Source organism: Dipodomys spectabilis, unplaced genomic scaffold (assembly GCF_019054845.1).
Source record: "Dipodomys spectabilis isolate Male_0828 unplaced genomic scaffold, ASM1905484v1 ptg000214l, whole genome shotgun sequence".
In the NCBI taxonomy this organism is placed as follows: Eukaryota; Metazoa; Chordata; class Mammalia; order Rodentia; family Heteromyidae; genus Dipodomys; species Dipodomys spectabilis.
This window is the reverse complement of record NW_024870891.1, coordinates 1622945-1632813: the sequence shown is the minus strand read 5'-3', so window position 1 is coordinate 1632813 and position 9869 is coordinate 1622945. Positions and strand designations below refer to the sequence as shown.

The following is a 9869-nucleotide window of genomic DNA, read 5'->3' as shown; positions in this document are numbered from 1 at the left end:
CAAAAGTATAAGTATGTATTACTACCTCTTGAAGTTTTGGAAAGCTGTACAAATTGTTCTCCTAAGTCCTAATGATTCAGTTAAGTTTCTTAAATTTCAAAATTGCCAGTCCATCCTATGTGTCCATACAAAATATTTTCACAATACAAAGCAACAGCAATATCTTACTTTAAAAATTCATGGATTCCATGGTATTCTTCCAAGTGAATTGCCTGACTTTGATGTCAAAATATATTTGAGTTGTTTGTATACATCTATAATGATTTCTATAGAGTTTGTGATTTTTTAAATCATAAATAATTTTAACTTATCTGTTGAAATGAGTAATACAGAAAGTAAAGATATTTCTGGTGCATGTCTGAAAAAAGTATATTTAAAAATATTTAGTATTCTGTTTGTGTAATGTCCATAACCTATTTCATTCTCTCCTAGATATAATCCTTTGAATTCGACATTGTTTTATAATATATACGTTCATTAATAAATGTGTCCTTTCAGATTGCATTCCATATAGAAACAGTTTAAGATTCCTTTAATTCCTAGGTCCTTAAAGAATTTTATTTCTTTAGGATAAAATGACAATGTTATCTTATTTCAAAAGTTTTATAAAGGTTATGCTATGTAAAGGAATTTGTAAAAAGTGAAGATTGAATGATGTCAAACTAACTTTTATTTCTATGAATTACATGTATTCTTACACTTGTATATTTGTAATCAACTTTTTAATAACTGTTTTTAATTTCTTGCATCAGAAGAATGAAAAATATGCAATACTTCACAAATTTTCATATCACCCTTGTACAAGAGCCATGTAAATCTCTGTATTGTAATTTGGGTAGACGTGCTGCTGAAGCATGTAGTATCCTGGAAATTTAAGTAGTTAATGATGCAATCTTAAGACAGGCATATATCTTTGGTTGCCTATTTGTAAGAAGGAAACCTTATTGTTCCCAAAATTGCAGTTCATCTTATTTCTGTAAAATTCTGTGTATGGTGGAAAAAACTTATATTGTTTGTTCAATTGCTCACATTTGCAATTTTTTCAATGACTATTTTAAGTCTTTTTCATTTGAAATTGGATCATACTTTGCAGCCTTTATATCTAGGTCCAAAGATGATGGATTTTCAAGTACTTATTTATTAACTGATTTAGCTTTGTGGAGATAATGGAGTCAAAATAAGCCTTGCTTAAAAGCTACTTTTAAACTTCTGCAGCTTAAAATCTCCCAAATGAGGTCTTACTGGCACAAATGTCTTCCTGACCCTTTATCCTTGCTCCATGTAGGAACAGACCAACCAGAATCTTACCCTGACAGCATAGATTTTCTTATTGGAGCAAAACTAATCTGTTACAAGGGATCATGAAGAGACAAACAGTTCAGACAGTACTGTTCAGACTAGAAGGTATTTTTTCAAAATATAATTGTTTATTACACCCTAACATTTCAAAAGATGCTAAAGCCAAGAAGGTGAAAAAATTGTTCATATGTATGATTACCTAATGTCTTGGCCTGTCTACCATCCAAGCAGGCAGGAACTTACACCACTGATTTTCTATCACCAAATATATTCCATAGCTCCAAAAGAAGTCCATATGTTTCTCCTCGTTATTAGGCCTTAAATTGGTAATGTTTTAATCACAGTGTTTCCTCTTTTTTTTTTTTAATTTAATTTAATTTTATTTGAGAACATACTGTACAGAGGGGTTACAATTACATGGGCAGAAAAAATGCATACATTTCTTACCAAGCATTGCAGCCTCCTCCTTTGTTTACCCTTCACCTCCCTTCCCAGCCTCCCCCCTCCCCCCCACCCAATCATACCCCCCTTCCCCCCCCCACTGACATTGTAAAGCTGGTTTTGACATGACATTTTGTACTTCTCATTGTTGCAACAGGTCCACCTGAATCCTTAAAAGACTTGTTTGTCCCCGTCTCCTCCACATGTCATACTGACATCAAATATAGTGAAAGCAGGGGTTACACTGTGGGGGAGGGACATACAAAGCAACAAAGAAATAATATTATAAATGCGTTAGAAACACATGCATGAAAGAAACAAAAACATTAAAATACATATTTGAGGGTTCGTTTTCTAACATCACATTCTCTGACTTTTTCCGCTTGACTCATACCTATACTAGATATTGCAAATAAGGGATGTGGTATATATACACAATGGAATTCTATGCCTCCATCAGAAAGAATGACATTGCCCCATTTGTTAGGAAATGGAAAGGCATGGAAAAAATCACAGTGTTTCCTCTTGCCTCTAGGCTGTATATCTCGGAATGGTAAAGCTTTAGCTCTAATTCTACCAAACACTGAGTAGAGGTAATGGAATAATACTTTAAAACCGTTGCCTCTTGTGGCTCAGTGGTAGAGTGCTTGCCTTGCATGCCTGAGGCCCTGGGTTTGATTCCTCATCACCACATAAGCAGAAAGAAAAAAAAACTGTTGCCTTTGATACCCTTACCACAACAGAACAATGCCAAACATTTTCTAATATTATATATTATTATATATTTTATATTTATATGTGCTGATTTTATATTTCACACAGTGAATCTTATTAGAATTAATTGATAATTTGAAAAATTAATTGATATTTATTCCAATAAATAGATTGGAATATAAATAATCAGGATTAGAATATATATTAGAATATAAAAATTATCAATGCAATGTTTCGGTATAAACTTGTGATAACTTCTAAGTGTTCTTGGTCTTCTGAATTCACATGGTAAAAACAACAACGTTGTTTGCTTCTAATCTATAAGGGATTTTACTTTGCTGCTCTGTTTATTGTTATAACTCGCTGGTCCCAAACTGTTTTTCTCCATGTTTCTGAAGCATTCCTACTGATTATACTCAAATTTTTCTATATGATGTCTAAAAGCTATTATTCTTCTACAGGATCCACGGGTCCTAGGATCCCAGGTCCCAGTTATCCGCATCATCAGATAACTAAGGCAAGAGTTCTCACCTACGTCCATGCAACATGCCAACAGAAAGTAATTGAAGACCCATCTCAATTTCTCATTTTCTATATTTCAGGGCCCCAATTCCTTGAAATGCAGGAATTATCAGTAAGCAATTGGGAAATGCAAGGCAACTTAAAATGCAAGATGAAATCACAAAATGTGAAAGTACAGTAATTCAAATTTTAATTTTCAGATGACCATCATATATGATTGAACAAGACCACAAATGTCACTAGATCATTTGTAATACCCCTCTCCTAATGATTAATGAATAATTTCATTGCAGCATCAGCAGGCCAAAAAATAGTTCCTGGAACAATAGATCCATATTTGGTCTACCAATGCTAGGAATACTTGACATAGAGGTCAAATATAATTCAGAAAAACATTAATTGAGAAGATCCTTAGTGCTTCAAAACACTGGTACTTCAGTAAAACTTGGTTCTGTAGTATAAAAATGTTGTCATTGTCAAACAAATGATAAGCTACATTTAATCTCCTGAAAGTATATTCCTTTTCAAATAAACTTTTAAAAATCACATTTGCCAGATAACACTTTACAAGTAGATGATATTTAGTGACATAAATAGTTTTTCAAGGGTAGGGAGCAAGTTACAATAGAGTTTATTTATTTACCCAGCACTAATGCCAAACAGGTTCATCCATTCATTAAAGTGTAAAAATTATACCCCCCCATCATTTGTTTTTTCAGTAGGTGACTTCAAAAATTTGTTAAATAGATCAGCCTCCCATATTTCAAACCAAAACATTAGCTAATAAAGTAAATTTCATCACATACTAAGTACATTTTAAAAAATCACAAATAGTTGCCTTATCATATGGTGTTTTGTTTTCCCTATCTGTCTAACATAGTAAGAAATATGACTTTAAGCCTTGAATACGGGTACTCATCAGAGATTTGACAAACATAAAATCTTTCTTCTACTTCTATCATATTCCTCTACAATAGTAAATTTTAGTTTTCTTCTTTTTCCAAAACTTATTGGTAGTAGAAAATATTATCTCATGTAAAATAAAATAACCACAAACCACAGTGCAAAGCCATTTATAAAACTGGTACTTAGGAATACATTCTAAGCATTTTTTAAACTTTCTTGTTGACTACAGTTCATTAAGCTCTTCCAATCATGGGGGCAGTTAAGATCAATGCTAAGGGTTTCGAGCATCTGTTGAGCATTCAGGGAGTGTAACCCATCTTCCTTGACAGTGGCCCGGTATTTTTGGGTCATGGGGGTACCATTGGTTAGGTCGTGCAGATGTTCGGTGGACGTTTTCAGGGAACATGAACTGGGGTTCAATTATAGGCTTGGCTGTCGTTGCCATGGTAGATGTGGGGCCTGTGAACACTGTTGTATTACAGGGGGAACAACGAGTTTTATTCTTGGGCAAAGTTGGATATCTCTGCCCAAGGATACAAAATTTTCTGAGGAGAATTCCCAGGCTTGCCTAAACAGCCAAAAGAAGTGATTGGGCAGGCTTCCTGTGACTGATAGTGTGGGGGAGGCGGTTGTACAAGCGTAGCTGGCTGGCCCCCTGGGTCACCTGTTAGTGGAAGTTGTTGGTTATCTGTGTTCTTGCTGGAATTGTTTGCTGTGTCACAAGAAAGATGGGAGTGCTAAAGCAGCTTCGCAATTTTCCTTTTGTTCTGTTTCTTCTTGCAGCGAGATGTTAAACGCTTGCAGAGTTTCCCCTTCTTCTTTCCCTGATAGACAGGCTTGAATAGCTACTACAATGGGGTAAAAGATTAGGGGCAGCTCAGAGCCGTCAAGGACTTCCTTTTTATGAAATGCCTGAAGGAGGAGGGTCCACCTGTCTGGATCCCAAATGGCCCCGGAGTCAATCCAGGGATACAATTCATTTACTATTTCCCATATTAATCTAGCTTCCTTTTGTAATACTTTTATCTGCCTACTCCGGAGCAGGGCAACAAATGCTTGTGATTGAGGCTCTCCTGCTGCTGGGGGAAGGTTGCCCATGGAGGCACTAATTTTGCACTAGACCCTCGACCGTCCATCTGCAGAAAGCGATCGAGCCACCCATTGGGCACCATTTGTAGGGCTAGATCTCCAGCAGGAGGTAAGTATGAATGACTCACACAAGGAACACACGTTGGGAGAACAGGCTTATGCAGGTCTTGTTTATTTCTGCACAAGGGGAGGATTATATAGCCCCAGCTTTCCCAACCTTCTGAGTCCTTCCCAGCCAATTACTTAGTGGGGAGTTGATGTAAGGCACTTGTGATGGGCACTGCTTGGTGACAGGCACTGATTGGTCTTCCCGGGCTTGTAGGGAGCATGGACTGCTCATGGCTGGCAAGCTAGGCAGACATGCCTGTGGGTCACGTCTCTATTAGCAGGAAGTGTGCTTCAACTGCTACTCTAGCTGACTCAACCAGATCTGACCGGCTCAACCCACACTACATCTTCATGGTTTTCCTTTTAAAACTCTTTTATTTGGATGTGGAATTTATTTTCAATACTTCATTCAATCTGTTCTGCATTGTAGTGAGCTAAATAGGCTCCGTAAAATCACTTTAGGTAGCAAAAATATTAAGACAATGAATATCAAAAAGTTTGGCCTCCCTCCACTCCTGAAGTAAATATGCTTAGCTAGGGCTTCTAAGAATGAGTTTTCTCGCCTTTTCAATTTGCTCAATTATTTTCTGATCCCAAAACTTTTTGGCTTATTTAATAAGTGAAATCCTCAATATTTCATGTTAATAAGGATATTACATATTGTGAGCTACTAAAAAATGTGAAATCATTGGTTTCAAGTATCCAATCAGATTTTTTTCTGTTGTTCAGTGCTTCAAGTGCAAAGACATTGTGGAAAGTATTAGAAACAGAAAAGTGTAAACCCAATACCTTCTTTCAATGTTGAGGGCACTTTCTCCCTAAATATTTGGACCCAAATTATCTTTTTCAGAGAATTACTGTTTGGTAATTAAAGTCAATTCACAAATTTTGATGTCTTTTTTTTTTTTTAAAGAACTTTGAATTTAAATTCCACTTCAACCTTGTTTCACACAGTAAGAGTAGATTTCCTGGGTAAGGACAATTCTCAAGGGAACCTACAGGCTTTATAGAAAGGTTTCTGAGGTTTGTTTAGTGTGAAAATGAGCCATCTTCACCCACATTGCTCCCTCTCAGCAAAGTCTCCATGGATTACTTTGCATGAACGCCTATTTTCCCAGGCAAATTTAAATTTTCATAATAGGCAAAGTTGTTAAAAAATTTCAACAAATAAAAATTTACCTGTTATAATTTTAAAACTCTTTTGAAATTCTTTTATTAGAACTGCGAATTCACCAATCCTAACCCCACCTTTACCATGAAAAACAGTTAACATGTTGTTTTCATGATATAGTGTCCATGAAACTATTATTTTCCAGTGGCTTTGTTATGCGTATATAAAACCATATAACCTGATTCTGAGCAAAATGAACTCCAAGATATGAAAACGAGAATATTATTTGCAGTTGTTGTTTTTAATGTGCTATGTGATTTCTGTTTTCTTTGGGGTTTTTCCCCTGTGCTTTATTCCCTGCTGTATTTGATTTTGGTAGCCTGTGTATTGTGTATATATTTACGTTAATTAGAGAAGGGAAGAGGAACAAAAAAATGGTGAGACAAAGGACAAAGGCAAACCCATGCAATAGCAATACTCACAAGACAATATGTTGTAAATATACATTACAACTTGTGAGGAGTATTGGGGTGAAGGAAAACTGAAGAAAATCAGGGAAGGGGTATCAAGTTTGCAAAGTTATTTATTCATTACCTTAAAATTGCTGTAACCCCACTGTACATCACTTTGACAATAAAATTAAATTTAAAAAATAAGCTGCATGAAATAAAATTTCACTGTATTGGTATAGTAAATATTATTCTTTATGTAGTACCTTTTTCAAAATCAATACTGTTTGGCGTCTCATTTGAATTAACTATCCTTTTTAATCAGAGGACCATCAACTTGAATGCTATCTGACTAGACAATATTTTCACAATATACTTACCAATATTTTTAAAAAAGAATAAATATAGTACTTTCTCATACTAAAAGCGAAAACAATTTAATTCTATGGAATCCTATGACTTTTAAAAGTAAATAAGTTGTTAAGAAGACAGAATATATGTGTTCTTCAACATTCCAATGGCTAATAACTACTCATTTTCAAATTCAGAAGATTCCATACCTGAGAGATTCAAAACAGTACCGGCTTGCATGTTACGTAATTCTGCAATAGATGCATTTTTCCATGGGGTGTTACAGATTGAGAGTCAACAGAAAAATAACCACATTCTGGTTGAGGGTAAAACTATGTACCATAGGTAATAATTCTTCAAGAGTAAGCAATTGTTTATCACAGTAAGCTATTTTTTTTATGACCACCAATCCCAATATTTATGACATAGAGTCATCCTAGTCCAACAGTTTTCAAATTTTAGGGTGCACCTCAAACTTCCCTTAATTCACATCATGAATAGCTTATCTCTATTGTGAAAAAAATACAACTCTGCTAATGTGATGCCATTCATGTTTTGGAAAGAACACCACAATAAACTGGGTTGCATCATTTCCCCCACACTGTTATTCTTGAGATGGGAACACTTGCAAATATTATTTATATTTATACTTTTTTAACTATCATATAAATTCTGGATGCTAAGGTCAGAAGATTACAGTTCAAAGCCCATCCAGGCAGGAAGATTCCCTAGATTCTTATCGTATAAACTTATCAGCAAAAGTCAGACACAAGTGGCATTGAGGTTGAAGGGGGAGAGCACGAGCCTTGAGCATAAACAGGCTCAGACACAGTGTCCAGGCCCAGAGTTCAATCCCTAGGACAAACCAATAAATCAAAAACAAAAATAAAAAGAAACCTCAAAACTAACATTTTTCTCATTGTATACAGTGGCAAATAATTAAGGAAATTGCTTCCTGTGTTACATACAGGTAGAAGAAAGTAGATGTCACATGATTATTCTCTTCATACCATGTTATAACAAAGACTATAAAAATTGCTCTTATTCTAAATTTATAAATTAATATCATCAATTTTTGGCAACTCTGTCTACACCATTCACATTATCATTTTATACATTAATTATTGGAATTATCTATTAACTAAGTTCTAATTATAACTCTCTTGAAAGAATATTCTAGGCAAATAGAATGCAAAATCATTTGTGAATTTGTCAATTAAACCCTCTACTTAAAAAAGAAATTTTAGCATCCGATAGAATATGAAATTAAAAACAAAATCAAAATATTTATTTTAAATCTAAATTCTAATTTAGCAAGATCTTCAAAATCCTACATTAGACGAACTTTTCTATTTTTCTAGGCTTAAGTTGTTGTAATCCTACATCATTCCTTTGAGATACAACAGAATGATGATTATTTACTTTTTCAAATTTTGTATGGGAATCATGAGTCATTTTGCATCTAGGAATGATCTGTAATGAAGAGAGAATTTAAAACACAAGTGAGGATTAAGTATGAGTTGCATTTCAACAGAAAATTTGACTTCTCAAAACATAGTGACAAAATTAGCCCAAACATCCAGTTATGTATTCCTTTCTGGTTTGTTTTTTTTTATTAAGACAAAATTATACTACCTGGTCCAGGGAAGGTATCACTATGTAATTCCACTCTCTAGTCTCCTGTCTTAATCTCAGTGCTAGAATTCTAGGCTTGTATCACATTGCCCTGCCATAGTTTCTTGGTTTATTTAATCTAGATACAGACTACCAATTCTGAACTTCTCCAGGGATATTATACACCATAGTGACTGTTCAGACTGCTTATCTACTATTTTCAAAGATGTTCTCACACTTGACACAGGATATGAATATTTTCAGATGCACTTGCGGGGTCTCTGATTCATTCCTCCATGGATGCGATCCCTATAATAATGATTAATTGACTCTCTTACTATGTCTGGACAGCACCTATGTAATATTCTCAAACTTTTTTGAAGGAAGTTCACTTGAGGACTTTCTAATATTAAAAATTATCCCTTGATTCGAGTCTTAATCAGGATATATATTCTGTTGTTTTCTAACTTTTCTACACATTCTGAGAGTTGTTTCATTTGTGTATTTGTGTGTGCACATATAAGTGCTTCTGTGTGTTTGTGTATGTTTCTATGTATGCATGCAAAAGCCTCAACCTCTTATTCGGCAATCTTGCTCATAACTGGTATTCCACCACCTGAGCCATTCTTCCAATCCAGCTTTTGGCTGCTTTATTATATGTACTGTTGGAAAGACTGTTCTGCCCAAGCTGGATGCAAACTGAACTTCCCAGACTCCTTTTCATTCTAAGGTTTTATTTCTCCAGGAGTATCAACTTTTAAACTACAAATATTTTTGTGAGGGTAATGTCTAAGCTGTAGCCCAGATTTTTAACTCAAGAATTCTTTTTTTTTTTTTGTTTTGGTGGGGGGGGGGATCCGGTCATGGGGCCTGAACTCTGGGCTTGGGCGCTGTCCCTCAGCTCTTCATATCAAGGCTAGCACTCTACCACTTGAGTCACAGCGCCACTTTTGGCTTTTTTCTTTTTTGCTTATGTGGTGCTGAGGAATCGAACCCAGGGCCTCATGCATGCAAGGCAACTGCTCTACCCCTGAGCCACTTTCCCAGCCCCTAACTCAAGAATTCTTATAAAGATAGATGAACACACACATTACTTATCCTCAGTTACACTGTTAGAAATGTGATCTAAGCTGGGTTGTCGTGAGATATGAGGACTGGGGTTCAAAGCCAGCCCAGGTATGAAAGTCCCAGAGACTCTTTTCTCCAATTAACTAAAAGTAAACTGGAAATGGCACTGTGGATAAAGTGGTAGAGCATTAGCCTTG

The 9869-nt window shown here is 35.3% G+C and overlaps 1 pseudogene; it reads right to left on the bottom strand.

Annotated features, from left to right (window-relative positions):
• Positions 1 to 759: 759 nt before the first annotated feature.
• Positions 760 to 856, bottom strand: LOC122122669 (annotated as a pseudogene).
• Positions 857 to 9869: the final 9013 nt, after the last annotated feature.